General features: G+C 41.4%; 1 protein-coding gene and 1 long non-coding RNA gene across 9 annotated transcripts in view; both read left to right on the top strand.

The window, feature by feature from the left end:
- ca10a (carbonic anhydrase Xa) overlaps positions 1-20,168 on the top strand; it is a 361,550-nt gene that overhangs the window by 86,289 nt on the left and 255,093 nt on the right. The window lies entirely within an intron of this gene.
- On the top strand, positions 653-5,193 carry LOC129603377 (uncharacterized). Its single transcript, XR_008693170.1, has 2 exons — positions 653-4,392; positions 4,924-5,193. It is a non-coding gene; the product is annotated as an uncharacterized LOC129603377 (long non-coding RNA).

Here is a 20,168-nt window from a genome sequence, read left to right as displayed (position 1 = left end):
TTGTACTACTACTACTGTCTTTCATCTCCACAGGTGCTGAGTTTGTGACACAAAACTCCTAAGGATAAAAGTACATTTGCCATGAGTCGTAAAGTGTCAGTCAGCTGCGGGTTGGCCCACTAAATATAGCCTAGAGTGTGCCCTCAAAGATCTACCAGTAATTAGACCAGTGACTGACTGATACTCTGGCTGTGAGGGATGAGAATGCAAATGTATTGCATGAAGCCAGACTAGCATGGTTCACTGCATTGATGTCTTATTATTGGCATTTATATGTCAATAATTGTGTTTCGGTTAAAATACTACACACATTAAAGTTGATTATTATGAACAGGTTACTAAGACTAGATTCCTAATCTTTTAATTGTCATGCAATTGTCAATAAATATTTTACATCTTTCCAAGAGTTACGGTGATTTAATGACAATCTTAAATCAATATATTCTTGACAGTTTCAATTGTTAATCATTGTAGTCAAATAAATTCATACGGAGAGGTAGGTAGGGGTAAGGGGGGTTAGCTGGTACTTGTGGTTGCTGAAGTAAACACTCTAGTTTCTCCAGAAGAACAAAAATAAGGGCGAGAGTAATTCACACACGAAACAAACTGACAGCTGAAGAAGCTGAAGACAGAAAGAATTACCCTCTAGCCCAATATTATATTATTTTATTATATTATTAGGCCTTTATAAAATAGTCAGAGTCAGTTTGATAATGTGTTTAAAGTTTTCTTCATTTTCCTTTTTTTATAATTGTTTTAATGAATTAGCAAGTGCAGTGCAATAGCATGGATGACCTGTAATAAGCCTGCAACTGTGTGCTGTTATCACCATGAGTTCAGTTTACTTGAGGCTGCAAATATATTCAATATTGAATTGAATTGAATTTGCCTTCAGTTCTATTTCTGTGGTGCCAATTTTCACTAAAAGATTTCTGAAGACTTTACACAACTATTACAAAATACATGAGATATAGACGGCGCCTGGATGTTTAAAGCCCTTGACAAGCATAGAAACTAGCTGTTTATCTACCTACAAGAATTTTTCATTTTTTCAGTTAGCATGAAAACCTAAATACTGTAGGAGTATACCAGAGCACCCAAAGGACACCCACTCAAATGCAGGAAAGAACATGACACCGCCATGGGCCCTAACTAAAAGGATTGGCTTCAAATACAGCATCCCCTTTTAACCACATATATTGGCTCCCATGTCTGTCTTATTTTTACTCATTAAAAAATCTTTCCGGACACTATTGAGGACACACATTTTTTGCCTTCCTCCACAACGTCCAGCCAACATTCCCCTCTAGTTCATATATTATAATGCATCTGCTTGAAAAACACCTGAGTCAGAAAAACATTTTCTCACACGATTCTTTCCCCTGGAGTAGTGTTAAGATTTCCTCATCTTCTTTTTCCAATACCCACCCACCACACCTCGAACACCATTGTATTCGTTGCCCCTCAGAGCAAAGGCCTCTATGAATGCCAGCTTGTATATCCCAGACCATAAACAACTTGACCGGGCAGCTTGACTGGCATGTTTACTGGTCTGTTGACTGGGCAGTGCTAATAAGGCCTACATAATTAACCCCACATCATAGAACAAGCACAGACAAGTCGTAACCTTTGTTAGTCGACTTTGTACTGTCCTTACAAGGGGTTGTGTTAGGGTTTTGAATTCAAAGCAAAAATGTTCATTCAGTCATTTTGTAGTAGATTTTACTATGGAGGCCAAATTACAGTATTGTAGATGGTAGAAAACAAAAAAAGGCTTGATAATTAATTTGCCTTGTTTATGCAGTACTTTGTACTGTGCCATGTACAGCCAATTATACTGTAGATTATACTGTAGTCTCAGTGAATTGCATGCTTTTAAATTTCTTCATCACAATTTTAAAGTGTGATGTATTTCAGGATATTGTAATATGTGGGTGTGTAAATGATGCGAGCCCTCTGAATTAACTGTGTATTTCATTTGATCATACTTTTTACTTTTACTTTTGAGTCAAATACAGAGGGCGTCACAAATAAAAATCCATGAAGACATTGAATGTATACAGTACAAACTGGAGTTACTGATTGGATTCTGTTAAAATATATGTAAAAATAAATAGAAAAATAAAAAGAAAATTGTATTTATTTAATAAAATAAAAATAAGGCTGTAATATGACAGAATCTGGTATCTAATGTATCTTAAACACACTGTGCAAATGTTTTCATTAACAGCGATATGCAGGTAGTATCAGCTTTTCCTTCAGATAATGTGATTAATCCCCTGCTCCACACTACTTAGTGGGAGAGCTGTTGCCAGCTCTTACACTATTGTTATCTTCGGTCTTTAATATTAGTGGGAGAGCTGGCAACAGTAAATTCTTCCAGCATTCACTGTTTAGCTTTTCTCGTCTGTCATCTTTCTTCATTTTTTTTTATTTCATTTGTTTTGCAGCACGTAACTAGTCCCGCATGCTTTAAGTTACAGAAACCATTGGAATATCAAAATATTCAGCTTTTTGAGGAGACGACTGCTATTATTTTTTTCATTCATATCTTTCATATTTTTCAAGTTATTAAGCTTTTTACAACTTTTTCCCCATTGAAATGAATAGAAAACAATTTTCAACTAGATAAAGCCTTTCCACAAGAACACGAGTATGACTACGAACAAGTGAAAAAAATATGTTAAAGTTAAAGAGAAAAGTTGTGTCTTAAAAAACTTGCTCTCACACTCTAGCTGCGACATCACGCACTCTAGCTCACGCAATACACACTAAAAGCTAAGAATTCCTCAAAAGCCACCCTATGCTTAAACTGCTATGAATCAGAAAGTATTAAAGATATTAAAAGGCTGAAAAATAGATTAATAGTTGAATAGTTGAAGATTGTTTTGTAGTTTAAATGGTGTCAGTATCTTAAAGAGTGATGCGGTTTCTCTTCTTTTTTTTGTTTTTCCTATACGCATATGCAAAAATAAATCCACAAATACCACGTTTTGAAGTCTTCTTTTCATTGAGTCGTCAGAAGCTCTCATGGTAATTTTTCCCACAGCAGGAAATGTTCATAAAGAGACAGTCTCTTGTTATGTTTAGAAGTACCATTCTGATGTTTCTTAAAGGTGTAAACCTAAAGCAAATGTCAATGTTTTAGTACAAAATCATGTGTCAATCATTGTATCTATAAGTAAGATGACAAAGCTAAAGAGCCATCTACACTTCTAATAATATTAAGATATTTAAAATATTTTTATTGAACAAACCACAGTTTTTTAGAAGGTGCAAACATGAAGAGTCTAATGAAAGTCATTCACCAATCATTGCAAAGGTTACTCCTTCTCACACCAGTTTCTGTAAGGTTGTATTACCCATAATGCATTGCGATTTTAATTTGCATATAATGCTGAAATATTGAGTTTGCTCCTTCAAGAAAAGCTTAAAGGTCCATGCACATGCAAAATTCACTTTTTGGACATTCTGGTAAGTTTATTTGACGCCCTAGGTCACATTAAGACACTCCGGGTGTGTTAGAAGTATGCCCCCTACTTATTTCACATTTTTGAGAGTTTATCCAATCCGGTTCAAAAACCATCGTTTCAAATTTGGCGGCCTCGAGACGTCTGCATTTGCGCTGACCAATCACAGAACCAGCTTAGCCCCCCCCCAGACAAACCTGGACCCCTAAATGTACCTGAAACATTTTGTTTCAGTCCCTCCAGTCACAGACAAAAGAAGAAGTCACTCACTGCGCAGTCTACCATAGGAGATGGCGCTAATGCACCTTTCAGTTGGTTGCCACCCGCCTTTTAAAAGAAGAAGAAGAAGTCACTCAGGTTGAAGAAGCGCCCACTTGCTGCTTCCCCAAACGTAAGTACATGCTTGATACTTATTTGATGTATGTACTCCAGAAGTTTCTTTGTTTATAATGTAGCTTCCCTCCTGTGTAAGGAATGCTAATTGTTAGAACCGTTGCGTTGCCACGCAATTTGGATGAGTCCAAGCCTCTCCAGCATTTGTCCGGTTCGAATCGTGTGATATATGGTACTGAGGTCATTCACTCAGCTCACATTATAGCTGCTAGCGTGATAGTAGCGCAGCTTTAGCGGCTAGCGTTAGCGACTAGCGCTAGTAAATTGTCAGCTGTGTTTCTAATTACTACCGAGCCTGTCGTGTGTATGTTGTAGCCCGAGTAGACCCGTGTATTTGGGTTATGGCAGGTTCTATCTAAGTCTAACATGTGTGTTGTTGCTTATCTAGTCAGCTACCTTAGCTGTAAACGTGACATTTTTTTATACAGGCTAAATCATGCCAGCTACCGAAACGCGAAGAGGTTGCTTCTCAAACTGACACGCGGCTACCTTGTAGAAGAGTAATAGAGTGCTCACCTCAGGAGCAAAGGTATGTACATTTAACAGCAGTATAATCATTTGTTGGCCAATATGCAGTTTTATTTGACAGATTTTGCATTTGACATTTCAGTAGTTGTGGTATTCATAATCTGATCTATATTATTGTCTATGTATTTACTCTGTATGCAGTTGGTCAACTTATTTTGATATTTTAGTCTGTTGATGGGTAATTTGTAACTCTAGTGGTTTGGAGCAGATTATGTGGGAAATAGGATGGAGACCATCTCCAATAAAGTCCTGCTGGACTCAGGTTGTTCTATGGAGGACCTTGTAAACATCCCTGTCCTATCGGCCCTCTGAGCAGAATTTGAGCAACCTGACAGAAAGGAGGTCATTAATGTCATGCTAAGATTTAACAAACCAGCACTATAAAAGCTAAGTTGAAAACTTGTTTGCTCCAAACAACATTAAAACTGATCTAACTACCTCTATTTATTGTTTAGATCTGTAAAGGTTGTGAGATACATAGGAAATACTGGTCATTTCATTAATCTGCTATTCTATTCTTTATACCTTGTAGAGTGGTGTCAAGGAAAACAGCTGCATCCTCCATCTGTACAGTGGCTGCACTGCTTCCGATGTCTTCCAACGCGTGAAGACAAAAAAGAGCCTAACATCTCCCCAGCCAACTGCTCATGACTGTACCTGTTCCACTCCAGAAACTATGCTTTCAACATAACTATGAATCCTACCCGTTCATTTTGTGGTCTGCAAATTGAACTGTGACGGTAACTTATCCAGCATTATAGTGCTGGTGCATTGGTTAAAAATAAAGTTGGCTTTGACTATTGCTGTTTCACTGAACTATTTTTGTATGTATATACCTAATGAGGGAAAACAGACAAATGGTTTATAATATTTCAGCTTTTATTGCGGTATTGCCAAAAAAAAAATAATAATTTAGGTATTTCACAGATGGTCTAAGTCCAACATAGGTGCCTTGTCCCTCAGGAAACACTGATCCAGACCAGGGAAGGTGGGACGACTTGGACTCTTCGCCCTAGAAGTCCCCAGCACCAACTGACAAGACTTCTAGGCTAGACACCTGCAACAACTTGAGATACACACAGACATAGTACTGAAAAAAACAATAATTTCTATTAGTTATACATTAGCACTTGATATATCATACACCTTACTAAAAGCAATTAAAAAAATATTAGGTCAATATATATTTAGAAACAAAACTATGTTTGTAAACCAGAGTTCCCAGGTACATTATGATTAATCTGTAAATAGTAGTTTTTTATGAATTTCTGAGATACTGATTTATTCCATGCATGTGTAATTGTCTGATATACTGTATATTAAATGTGTTCTGACATGACAGTAGGTTTGGCAACTAGTTCAGGCATCTTGAGGTAAGATTTATCGAAATTTTAATTTATTAATAAAAGTAATAAACACATGCAATATCTTGAAAGCAATAGTTGCTGTCACACCATGCCTCTGTAGGCATTCACTGTTCCTACATTGGCACTTAATTACAGACAAATATGGCAAAATATAAGCTGCAGCTGCAGATCCCATTATAGAAAAATTATTTTCACACAGCAGAACGAGAAATAAAAAAACATGTAAAAATGAATTTATATTAGTTTATCAAGCTATGCTCCCAAACAAGCTGTAGTCGTGTTATGAATATTCTGTTGTATTAATTCAGGCTGCTAATTTGCAACCATTAGTATTAGCGTTAGCAGCTAATCAAGTTGCGTATTATATAAATCAAATTAAATTAAACGTGAATCTGCCAGTTAGACGTACCTTGCGCCAGTCGAAGTGTAACCACTTCAACAGCCTCCCATTCGACTTCAGAGTCAGATTTTGGATGGTTGAACTCCACTACAAGGACGAGTCAGCCAGTGTCACTGTTACAATGGATTCAGTGACCGTGACGTTTGATTCCCACGGCTATGCGCTTCCTCAAAGGAGTGTGGCGATCAGTTTAGCTTCCGACACGCTCCGAAAATAGAGCGTTGTGGACGAGAGCTTAAAACACACATTTTCAGATGGGCCGTGTGGGCGATCTACAGCGCTTTTTGGCATGAAAGGTTAAAGACACCTTACTGAGACATCAAAGTCCAATTCTTTAGCAATGTGGAGCATGAAAAAAGTGTGTGGATGGATCTTTAAACATTTTAAAGAATAGCTAAAAGTGGTGAATACAAATAAAGTATAGTTGAATTGCTTCATCTAAGACTGAACAGGCATCAGAAAATGTAACATTGGTAAGATCAAACACCACCCTATTCTCATAAAACAATGTGAAAATGCAATTATCACAAGTTGCACCTTACAAAAGTGGGCTTGCAAAATCATCAAAACTTCAACTTCAATCATTGGAAGGGTCACTCGTTTTCACAAAAGTTTAAATAAATTGTTCACAATTTATTAACCATAATGCATTGTGATCTAATTTGCATACAATACAGAATGTTTTAAAGTTGACTTTATTTCTCAAGAAACAACAATTTAACATTTTGAAGAATAGCTGAAAGTACTGTAGTTGATACATGGATATATCTATATAAGTAAAAGGGCAAAGTTTAAGAGCCTTTTCTGGATTAGTAAGTAATTTATGTAAATGTTTAATAGTATTAAAAAAATCAAGATAGTGGCAACTAAACAAGAAGCTGAATGTTGCAACACTTTGAAAGCTACAGCTCTGACGTAAATGTTGTAAAAAAGCTTGTAAGGCAAAATCATATATCGATCCTTGCAAGGATAACTCATTCACACACTGTGTGGGTGCATTATCCATAAGACATTGCACATTTCTCCATTCATTTCAATGGGGCAAAAAAAGTTGGAAAAAGCTTAAAAACTTGAAAAATATAAAACATATGAACGATAAAAATAATAGCCCGCGTCTCCTTAAAAAGCTGAATGTTTTGATATTTGAAGGTATTTTGTAGCAGGACTAGTTTGATGCAGATGCTAGAACTATGATCATAGTAATAAAGATTAGAAAAACATTACAGTGAATCCTGGAAGCGTTCCGATTTCAGCTTTAACTACTGCAGCATACTTTAAGCTACAGACACCATTTAAACTACAAAACAATCTTCAACTCTTCAACCATCAATCTATTGTACAGCCTTTCAATACCTTTAATACTTTCTTATTCATAGCAGTTTAAGCATAAGGTGGCTTTTGAGGAATTATCAGCTTTTCCATTGGTGTGCATTGCGTGAGCTAGACTGTGCAATGTCACAGCTAGAGTGTGAGGACACGTTTTTTTAAGACAGAATTTTTTCTCTTTATCTTATCACTACAGCCACAGTTTTCATTCTATGAACATATTTTTTCACCTGTTAAGATGGGGTGGAAATCTGCTTCAGTGCAGCTAATTGAGCTGATCTCTGGAGGTTCCTGCATTTGGAGCACTGTCTCCATGAAAACGGCGCAGCTGTATAGTCGTAGCAGTTTAAAGTGACTAGCATTTTCACTGCAGTACCGTTGCTTCGGCACGGTGCGGCGGGTGCGCTGACTAAAGGTTTTTAATCCTGCAGCCGGCTGAAAAAAATCAGGACGCTAGTCTCGTTTTAACCACCAGGTGATTGGAAGCCTCCAATGCACTACAGTGTAACTGAGGTCTGACTGTTCATTTCTACTGTACCTGTAACAGACATATATTACACCAAACCTATTTAGTTTTTACTATTAAGTATCTGTTGTGTGCTCAAATGTGGAATGTATGAAGGGCAACAACTTGCTATCAAATTAATATCTACCTCCAGTAGTCCAGTGGCTATTGTCTTGGTTTAGTTGGCATTAGTTCGATTCCTTGTTATTGCTCTAACTATGCAATTTTTTTCTGAAAAACATAGTTGATGGCTTAGTTATTTTCTGTTCACTGCAAAGTTATAATCGTTCTGTCTGTAGTTTAAGACAGACCTTCAACACAGCAACAAAACGTTATTTTCATTCTCCTCAGCTTTTTCGTGTCTTTAAATAGCAGGCATCTCTTAAGAATATGTACACACCCACCGCTCTAACATCTGATACAATATATTGACTTCACATAATTCCGTGATTATGGGTCGCGGTTTAATTAATATAATTTGAACGCGCATGGCCAAGTAAAGACGTACTGTATCTGTTGCATAATGTCAGATCAGTAGTGAGCTTTTAGTGGTGTGATGGGTGAGGTCATGAGTGTAACGGTATTTTGCTGCAGTGACAGTGGAATCGAGTTTTGCTAATTTCACAATATTTGAGAATATTTAACAGTTAGGTTTAAACCCAAACACGATTCAAAAGACAGGACGCAGAGGTTTAACATTTTATATTTTATTGACAGAAGATCGTAGCAGTTAGCAACATCACACTCATTCAATCCTCATTATCTTTTAGCTACTTCTGTAACTAGAATATGAGCAACGATCAAACTAACAGATTATGCCTTGTGAAACTGTAAAGACTGTTTAGATCGCATACAGACAACAAAACATTGTCAAGGCATCGACAAGGACAGCTAACTCGCTCATACCCGCTTCAAACAGCTGCCGTAACTAAGAGCAACTAGTGGGCATTTGGAAGTCAGTCACCAGTCAATTTGAAAACGCGTTCATCTTTAACACCGGAAGAGGTGTTAAAGACAGGAACAGAGCAGACACGTCAGGTGTGTAAACCGGGGGGGAGTGCAGCAGCTACTGCGATGTCATTTTGAGTGATGAAAAATATTATTTTAAATACATTTCAGTTTAATTTTACAAGCCGCGCGGGGCCGCAGTATAAAGATGAAAGCCGCAGGTTACCCATCCCTTTGGCCTATGTTCTGTTCACAAGTAGATTTACCAGTTGCGAAACACTTCAAGCAGACACTAGCATTTCATGGTCCGTGCATGAAGTGCAATTCACTATTCATGTGTAAAATGAAAATTTAATAACGTCTTTTTATGCTGTGTTTTGCTTCCGTAAATCGGTAAAACACATTTGCGATATACTGATTTACTCATTCTCCTTTTCTCCACTTTCAAGACGAAATAAGAAAAAGGGAAACCGGGGGTGGGGCCAGTCGCCGGACTTTCAAATTAAAACGCCCAAGAGCATTTGAAGCGCAACATCGGCAAATATTTGTAACTCTTGAAGGATTGCGGCTCTGTCTCAGAGCCTGCTTTACCTGCGGGAGAATAACAGCCACTCAACCTGCCTCACAGCATAAAGACGGTATTCAATTTTCGTTTTACACATGAATAATGAATTGCACTTCATGCACGGACCTTTCATCCTGGTATCTGCCTCTCTATCTTCAGCATCTTTAAAGACCACCATGTACCATGCATGTACCACCATGTACATGCTGATACAGTAATAGCTGCCCAATGATTTAGTTTGGTCTGCTAATCATCGGCAAATCTTATTCCTTATCAAAATGTACAACGCAAACAAACAAATGGTCCTTTTTAACACAATGTAGTCCATAATTGAATATAGTATTTACAGTATTGCAGTTAGAAAAAAACTGTGAATTCTGTTGTACTGCCATAACTAAAAACAATGTTAATTGTAAAGTAAATTTGAGTGACTTAGCCTCACGTCTTGTGAGACCAAGTATCAGAGTGGTTTACATCCATAGTGACTACTACAGTAACTCTCCTTCTTTTGGTCTTTCTGAAGAATTTTACAGTTACAGTATGTAATCAAAATAAGGATAATTATAGTATAAATTGTGGTTGATATTCCCAGCATTATTGCGTGTGTGTGGATCCTGCATCCTGTGGAGGTACTTTGGTGTTTTGTTGAATTTTTAGCTGTGACCTTTGATGTTGGCACCACCTTCTTCTGATGTCATTTCCCAGTGACCCTTTTCACCTTGGGATTAATCACAACAATGCTTTTCACCTGGCCTCAATACACAGTGCATGAGGACTCTCTAGACACATAGACCTGGCTGGCTATTATAAAGTTTTACTCCAGAAGTAATTACTAATTTCTAACTAGTATAGTAGTAGAATAGACTTTTACTGTAGGTTTGCATTCAAGATTTGGTCGCACTTCAGAGTCAGAGTTTTGTTGCTATTTTCTGCCATATTTCCTCATAGTTTAGCTAACAGTCATAGTAAGTGTGTAGTGTGTAGCCCTATTATGAAGCATAGTACCAAGGAGGTCACGTATATATGGTCAGGATTGGGAATTGATGTGGAATTGGTAGCATTTTTAAAAATTATTTTTATTTATTGAATTATTATCTGATCATTTAATGTACAGCTATTCAATCCATAAAGGTCATGTTGGACATTTCTTTTAGCAACAAGGCGTCTAAGGTGATAAATATTATACATGAAGCTTCCTGGTTAAATAAATATCCATGTACCAAACCTATTGGCTCAGCAAACATACTGCAGTAAAAATGTCATTTCAGGTGCTAGAAGTGGAAACATACAGTTAGATATTCCTACACCAGTCATGGCATTCTGGAATCAAAGTCCATTGATTCTGAGAGGTACACCAACCCTTAACATGACATTGCTGAATGGTCATTGGTGACACCCCCACCATTTTATTACAGCTCTGCTTCTCTGGGATTTAAACCACCCCAGTGTTGTTTCTTTAATTCCGGTGCTATGTTCTAATCTCTGTAATAGAATGTTATGATCAATTGTATCAAATGCAGCACTAAGAACTAACAGGACAAGAACAGAAACTAGACCATCGTCTGAAGCTAAGAAAAGATCATTAGAAACTTTGACCATAGCTGATTCTGTGCTATGATGTTTTCTAAATCCTGACTGAAACTCTTCCAGGGTCCAGAGTAGCTTTTTTCAATAAAGTTTTGACCACAGCCAACTTGTCTATACAACAACAGTCTATATGTAAAGACTGGTTGATTTGATTTAATATGGACAAACCAAATAAAGGTGGAACTTTTTAGAGTAATCTGGTTGGGATTGGCTCTAAAAATCAAGTGGACGACTTGGAAGAGTTAATTATTAAAGTTAACTCTATAAGAGTTATGGGGGAAAGCTCTCTAAGTAGAGGACTTGGTAAATTTATTAAAGTTGTTGGATCTAGACAGTGATTTCTGTCATTTTTAGTTTACATTTAGTTTGTTAGAATGCAACTGCCTTTTTAGTTGTTAAGTCCTGTGCTTTAGGCTGCGGATCTCTGAGTTATTAGAGCTAACCTCTGATTCACTGACTGCTTCTTCAGAGGAGCCACTATGTCTAACATTTTACGTAGAAAAGCTGCAGCATCATCTACAAGACATCAACCTGTTCATAAGGATTAAGGTGACTGTTCTCTTCTGTGTAGCTACAAGACTATGAGGTAAAAGATGATGGAATCATCTGCTTGAATCTGGCAACAGCGTCGTCAGATAAGCATCTGCTGCAGTAAGATTTCTACCCAGCTGCTGCAAGTTCAATTATGGTAAATTCAAAAGTTAATAGGAAATGGTCAGATAACAGAGGGTTGTGGGGAAGGCCTATTAAATTATCAATTTCAACCCCATATCTCAGGACAAGATCAAGAGTATCGTTAAAACGATGAGTGGGTTCATTTACATGCTGAATAAAACTAACAGTGTTTATTAAAGAGTGAAAAGCAGTGTTGAGACAGTTACTGTGAAAATCTACATGAATGTTAAAGTCACCCACTAGAATGACTAAGTCAGATAGGAATTCAGAGAATTCAGTTAAGAACTCTGAATATGGAGCAGGAGGACGATAAACAATACAAAACACAAATGATTTCTGAGTTTGAGTCCGGGCGAGAAAGGAGTTATAACTCCGTTTGGGTTTGGGAGTAATTAATAAATCTGAATTATAAACTGCTGCTACTCCTCCACCTCAACCTGTACTTCTAGGAACATGATAGTTGATGTGACTCATTGGAGTCGACTCATTTTATTGGTACATAGTTTAGTTTACTGCCAAGCAGTGATTTTTGTTCTTGCGTTAAGCATCAGTTTTTGTTCTTATATCCTCGACTAACTAGTTTGTCTAAAAAAATGTACTTGTTATTGCAGTTGTACAGAAACATCAGTTGTAGGATACAGGCTGTAAAAGTGCTTAGTGTAAAAGCTGCTACCAAATGCCAGACTTCAGAATACAGAATTCTTGTTCATTCTGTATACATTTTTTATATTATTCGCCATTGTCCCACAATGTTTATTGTTCCTATAGCTCTCCTGTTTGGGAGTTTAATAATCTGAGGTGTTTGTTTGCCTTGACCTGAGCCATGTTTACCTAGATTACATTAAGAACTGCTTGTGCACCAGTGTCCTGCTTACACAGTCTCTTTACACAAACACCACTTACCACTTGGGTGAATTTAAATTCACATGACTACAGGGTTCATAAATAGCTTAACTTCACGCAAAACCCAAGAAAAATTTTGCAATGACAGTTAAATGAAAAATTAGTTTCAAAGACTTGATGAGACTGAAGCTGATGGAAGAACAGGATCAGATACTGACAGTTCTGATGTGTCAGTGTCTGAGTTGAGCAGTTGAGCTTAAGTCACAAGCAAGCTTGTGCAAAAAACATTGTCATACGTGAGCACCCACATGTATGTAGGTAGCCAGTGGTAGTTATATTTTTGACATGGCTGCAAAAATGCTTCCATCTTATTCGGTAACTAGTGCCATGTTGTGAAGCAGTTTCATATTTCAGCTTGCAAATAAACTTGAACTTTAACACTGACTAACGGAAGTGCACCTCCTGCTCTGCTTTCTGTCCAGAGCTTTTGTACAAAGCGTAACTCCTTCGGTTCCTAGATGCACTGAAATGGACTGTAAAAATGCCCCCTACTGTGTACACAGCGCCCAAACTGTGAGAGTGTGCATAAGATGACAGCTTCTTTAATGCTGTTCTTAGGCATTCATTATCATTAAGGATGTTGCTTTCTATACCTGCTTAAGTAAGCATTTATACCCAAGCTGTCTGCTATGCTGAGTTCTCTCTCTCTCTCTCTCTCTCTCTCTCTCTCTGGATGAAATTTGCAAACCTATCTTACAACAGCAGTAACAAAATGAAAGTCACTTTTTATACTTTTGATGATGTGTCCTGATGCTTGTCCAAGAAATTGATGTACAAGATGCATCTGGGTCATTGAGGAAAGAAGAGAGCGACAGCAGGAGAGAAAAAAAGTCTGTGTTTCAGCATGTCTGTGTGTCCACTTTGCATTTCTCCTGTGTCCCAAGTCTATTACTCGAACTTTTCATCCATAGCCAGTTGACAGAATAAAGACATTTCATTACGGCTATCTTGGTGCCTGGGCCTGTTTAATGAAACGCATACCTGTGCAGCCTCCAACACTGATCTTTTTGTGTGCAAGTTTGTGTATGTGTTCCATGTGTGTTTATTAGTGTGCATTTTATTCTGTCATTGAAAGGAGAGTGCCTTTAATTTTTGTAGCTTCAGTGGAGCAGGTTGTTTCAACACATATGGGTGTGTCTTCATGTGTTATTATAATGCACTGTGATGCAGAAATTATTGAGGCTGCTTTTCATTATGGGCAACTATTTCCCTTCAGGCTGAGCATTTATGTCTACATGGCTATCTATGAGGTACTGTACTCAGCCAGGTGGGGAAATAATTAATGTAGGGCATAATTGTCCGGCATGTATCTCCTCAGAACTCAGATCACACCTTTACCCTAATCCTAAACTCTAATGAGGCCACAGGGACCATACAGCATTCTCCTCAAATCTAAGGAAGGAAGCCATGGATGTAAATTCTCCCCTTCCTTTAATCTTCCCTAATTGACAAAAGAGACTTCTCTCTACACAGTCATGTGTATCATACAATTCATCTGAACAGTTTCATTTGAGTTGTGTAAATTATCCAGCAGAGATTTTTAAAGGTCATGGTGGTTTGCATTGCGTAATTTTTGCACATAGAGTAATCAAAGCAAACAGCTCTGGAGGCTGACAATAGAAAAACATCAAAATCAGTTGATTACTGGAAATATTAAATAACTAAAACACAAAATCAGTTTGAAAACAGGAGGTCATTGAACTACAACAGAAAATAACCTCCCTAAATAAGAACAGAAAATCACTGTGCATGACGGGAGACAAATACTGTATGAATCTGGAAACTAGAATGAAAATTACTGCACCGGCAGGAAGCTAACAATTCTTACAAATTACCTGACTAGATGAGATCAATGACGCCTCCCAAATCCAGCATCTGGGCTCCTCCAGTATGTTATCTGTAGCCAAGTTAGCCAAGTTAGTCATGTTAGTCAAGTTAGTCGTTTTAGACCAGGGGTGTGCAAACTACGACCCAAGGGCCACATACCCACATTAAGGGTTTAATCCAAACGAAGTAAAGGCAGGAGTCAACAAACAGAGGCAGAATGGCAACGGTACAGAAGGAACAGGCAACGACAAGGTCACAAAGGCAGGCGGTCAGTCAAGGTTAGTACTGGTAGTTAAATACAGAACTGTGATTGATAAATTGACAACAGCTGAACTGATCACGTGACCGGATTAAAGTGAGAAAAAAACATGGTGAAACAGAAACCGGAAATAAGACGAGGGCCAACAAGAAGCCAGAACCAGAGCCAGAGACGAGGACACACGAGGAGCCAGAGCCAGAACCAGAACCAGAGACAAACCCAGCCATGGGGCCAGAACAAGGGCCAGACACGAGGGCAGACGAGGAGCTGTGGACGAGTTCAGACCACCAAGTGCTGTGGCCGGCGTGGTCGGTACCAGACCCCCAGGAGCTGTGGCAGATGTGCTTGGCGTCGGATCACCAGGAGCTGAGGCAAACATGGTCAGTGCCAGACCCCCAAAAGCTGTGGCAGATGTGGTCAGCGCCAGACCCCCAAGAGCTGTGGCAGACGTGGTCGGCGCCAGACCACCAGGAGCTGAGGCAGACGTGGTCGGCGCCAGACCACCAGGAGCTGAGGCAGACGTGGTCAGTGCAGGACCACCAGGAACTGAGGCAGACGTGGTCGGTCCGCCGGGATACCCAGGAACAACACATGCACACAATGAAGCAGAGGACACCGGAACCAGGAACCACACGGTCACCTCTTGACCACCGCTGACTGGACCGCCAGGGATGGGGGCAGACGTGCTCAGGGGAGCACCACCAGGCACCAGGAAGACACCTGTACACAGGAGAGCAGACGACACGGGATCCCGGACCGGCATGGACTATCGATAAGGGGGCAGAAACAGTCTCTTTATGGCCGACTGAAGCAGGAACGGTCTCTTCCTGGCCAACGGGAACTGCGACAGGTATAGTCTCTTTGGGGGCCAACGGAGACTGAGACAGCAATGGCCTCTTCGGGGCAGATGGAGACTGAGACAGGAACGGCCTCTTTGGGGCTGACGGGGACAGGGATGGCTTCTTCTTATTTTGTGTCCTAAAAGCAAGAACAAATTCGAAAAAAAGCTTATCATGCAGGACAGTGACTCGCCGTGTTGAGCTAATTGACAGCTTTTAATTTTTATCAGAGGTATTAATGACAATTTTGAGATAATGGAGGAGTTTTTGGCCATGGAATCCCTGAAGGGGAAAACGAGGGAGGAGGATTGGTACAACAGCATGTTAGCAGCTTTGGAAAGGCACAATCTACCTTGGAGTATACTCATCTAACTAACAGTCACTGCCAGTAACCTGAACCATCTCTAACTATAAGATTTATGAAAGAGGAAGGTTTTAAGCCTGATATTAAAGGTGGAGAGTGTATGAGCTTCTCAAACCTGAACAGGGAGCTGGTTCCACAGGAGAGGAGCTTGGTATCTAAAGGCTCTGCCTCCCATTCTACATTTAAAGACTCTAGGAACCACAAGTAACCCAGCGCTCTGAGAACAAAGTGTTCTGCTGGGAGCATTAGGAACTATGAGGTCTTTAAGATAAAAAGGAGCCTTCTCATTAAGTGCTTTTTGGGTGAATAGGAGAATTTCAAATTCTATCTTACCTTTCACAGGCAGCCAGTGCAGAGAAGCTAATGTAGGAGAAATGTGATCTCCTAGAAGTCCTATCAGAACTCTTTTTAATAAGCTGCAGGCTTTTTAAGGAGCTGTTAGGACATCCTACGAGTAAAAGAGTTACAGTAGTCCAGCCTAGAGGTAACAAATGCATGGATCAGTTTCTCTGCATCGCTCTCACAGGATGCTTCTAATTTTAGAAGAAGTTTTGGGACCTCCAGGATTTTAAGTTTTTTAAAACAACTTTGGAATGAAAATGTATAGAATGTTTACAAATAATCTCACCTAGAGGAGACATGTATAGACTGAACAGTATTTGACCACCCAGGTTTGACCACAGCCACCTTAAAAGCTGGTGGTACATAGCTTATATGTAAAGATTGGGTGATTTGATTTAATATAGACAAGATGATTAAAGGTAGAACTTCTTTGAGTAATCTGGTTGGGATTGGGTCTAAAATACAAGTAGACGACTTGGAAGAGTTAATCATTGAAGTTAACTCCATATAAGTTATGGGGGAAAAGCTCTCTAAGTAAGACAGTGAACTTGGTAAATTTATTAGGGTTGTTGGATTTAGACAGTGATTTCTGTCATTTGGAGGAAATCGCTGATGAATGTCTTCTCTAATAGTGATAATTCTATTAGTAAAGTAGTTCATAAAGTCATTGCTGCTGAGAGTTAAGGGGATAGTAGGCTCAACACAGCCATGACTCTTAGTCAGCCTGGCTACAGTGCTGAAAATAAACCTGGGGTTGTTGTTTTTTTCTCAGTTAAGGAGGAATAATATGTTTTTCTAGCAGCAGAAAGTGCTTTTTATATATTGTTAGACTGTCCTTCCATGCAATGCAGTTTACATTTAGTTTGTTAGAATGCCACTGTCTTTCTAGTTATCAGGTCCTGTGCTTTAGGCTGTGGAACTGAGTTATAAAATGGAGCTAACCTCCTCCGATTAACTGACTTCTTCTTCAGAGGAGCTATTGTGTCTAACATTGTACGTAGAGAAGTACGTAGGTTTAGGAGTAATTAATAAATCTGAGTTAGAAATTGCTGCTACTCCTCCACCTTGTCACGGAACGGCAGAGAAAGGACCCACATGCGCAGCACAGAGAACTCAGACAGGTAGTAGTGCTTAAAGGTTTAATACAGTTCTCGATCTAACAGACGGTCCGGGTCATGCACAGGAGATCACAGGTTACGGTACAGATGGAGCAGGCTGAATCAGGTCCAGGGGCAAGCAGAGTCTCGATAACAGGATGACAAGATCTTACAGTACCGGTAAGGAGCAGGCTATCTCGACATCGGGCGGTCAGGTCGGTATTACTAGAGGTTTCCAGGCGACAGTACCGTTCGGGAGCAGGCGAGAATCAGGGGTCAAGAAACAAAACAGCATCACGGAACATGCAGGCAGGATAACTAAGTGCTGGAAAGTGATGACTAGCATACATAACGATCTGGCAACTGGCTATGGGAACTGGTGGTGCTTAAGTATGCAGGTGAGTGATTGCTGATTCTATGCAGGTGCAAGTAATGAGAACCGGAAGTAAAGCGGAAACTGCTGAGGCGTGACATGAAAGGGAAGTGTTACAAAATAAAACAGGAAACTGAAACCAACATGCGGGTGACAAACTAAGTCCTTTCAAAACAAAACTAACCTGATGGACAGAAACTGGAAGAGTTACACAATACAACTTAATACAGACCCAGAGCCTGACAGTACCCCTCCCCCTAGGGCTTTTACCACGGCGCCCACGGAAGCCCCCCCCCCCAACCAGGGCGGGTGGAGGGTGGTCACGGGAGGAGGGACCGAATCCCACCCCTTCAAGGCACCCAAACAGGGTGGGCGGAGGGAGGACTGGAAGAGGGTCAAATCAAAAGTCCATCAACCATAAACAGAAAGCTCAGAGTTCATCCGCAACGGCCCCACGGGGCCCAGAAACCCCCTCTTTTGGAGGGTGGTAGCAGGGGAGTCCGCCACGACAGCTGGCAGGGTCCGGGAGGGCGGAGCCGAGACCAGCCCCCTCCCGACGGGACTGCTCTGGGGGTCCCAGAGTCGTGGTGGGCGACGACGGCAGAGACTGCGCCATCGCCGTGGCAGGAGGGGGTGCACCCCAGGCGAATGGCCGTGACGGTGGCGGAGTCGAGGCGGACGGTGCTGAAGGAGGCAGCGCCATCCAAACAGCAGGCGGCGCCGAGTGCGAGGCCACCAGTCCGGCAGATGAGGTGGGAACAGACGTGGAGACGTGGTTTGGCGCCGGACCACCGGGAACCGATGCAGATGCGGTCGCGCCGGACCGCCGGGAACCGATGCAGATGCGGTCGCGCCGGACCGCCGGGAACCGATGCAGATGCGGCCGGAGCCGAGCCGCCAGGAACCGATGCAGGTGCGGCCGGAGCCGAGCCGCCAGGAACCGATGCAGGTGCGGCCGGAGCCGAGCCGCCAGGAACCGATGCAGGTGCGGCCGGAGCCGAGCCGCCAGGAACCGATGCAGGTGCGGCCGGAGCCGAGCCGCCAGGAACCAATGCAACTCGACTGAACTGGGGCTTGCGCCTGCACGGAGCTCGACTGAACTGGGGCTAGAGCCTGAGCGGAGCACGACTGGACTGGGGCTGGGGCCTGAGCATGACAGGGCTGCACTGGAAACTGAGCGCGGCAGGACTGAACTGGAACCTGGACGTGACAAGGCTGAGCTGGAACCTGAACGGAGCACGACTGAACTGGAACTGGAGCCTGAACAAGGCCTGGCTGAACTGGGACTGGAGACTGAGCGTGGCTTGACTGACCTGACTGAGAGGTGGGACATGGTGTGGCTGCTGGCTGCAGGCCTGGGAGTTGCAGGACCTCACGCAGGGCAGGTTCCCTCAGGACGAGAGCGGCTGCTTCCTCGAACAGTCGGTCCCTTGTGCCCTGGTCTGCTGCTGAATCAGCCGTGTCCATCAGATGGGCGAAGAGGAACGCAACCGGGGGAGAACAGTGGAGGTGGATCTGCCGTGCGACGCTATCTGGGATGTCTGCTATAGACGTGACACAGTCAGTAGGGGAACCAAGGGAGTCCCCTGCCGGAGAATCTCAAGCGCCAGTTTCACTAGACGGAGACGTGCATCAACGCTGGGCGCTTCCGTGTATTTGTTCGCCAGTCGCTGGAAATTCCCGCGGATATCCTCCGGTAAACTCGGGGGAAAAAACTCCATCGCTCCGGTGCACGGTTATGCACGGAGGCGCGTAAACAGAGAAAAAAAAGGGAAAAAAAAAAGCGTAACAGCCCTGGGTGCTGGCTGGGTCCAAGTCTGGCCAGATCGTTCTGTCACGGAACGGCAGAGAAAGGACCCACATGCGCAGCACAGAGAACTCAGACAGGTAGTAGTGCTTAAAGGTTTAATACAGTTCTCGATCTAACAGACGGTCCGGGTCATGCACAGGAGATCACAGGTTACGGTACAGATGGAGCAGGCTGAATCAGGTCCAGGGGCAAGCAGAGTCTCGATAACAGGATAAAAAAATCTTACAGTACCGGTAAGGAGCAGGCTATCTCGGCGTCGGGCGGTCAGGTCGGTATTACTAGAGGTTTCCAGGCGACAGTACCGTTCGGGAGCAGGCGAGAATCAGGGGTCAAGAAACAAAACAGGATCACGGAACATGCAGGCAGGATAACTAAGTGCTGGAAAGTGATGACTAGCATACATAACGATCTGGCAACTGGCTATGGGAACTGGTGGTGCTTAAGTATGCAGGTGAGTGATTGCTGATTCTATGCAGGTGCAAGTAATGAGAACCGGAAGTAAAGCGGGAACTGCTGAGGCGTGACGTGAAAGGGAGTTGTTACAAAATAAAACAGGAAACTGAAACCAACATGCGGGTAACAAACTAAGT

The sequence above is a fragment of the Betta splendens genome, chromosome 19 (genome assembly GCF_900634795.4).
Source record: "Betta splendens chromosome 19, fBetSpl5.4, whole genome shotgun sequence".
NCBI lineage: Eukaryota > Metazoa > Chordata > Actinopteri > Anabantiformes > Osphronemidae > Betta > Betta splendens.
This window is presented reverse-complemented; position numbering and strand designations above follow the sequence as displayed.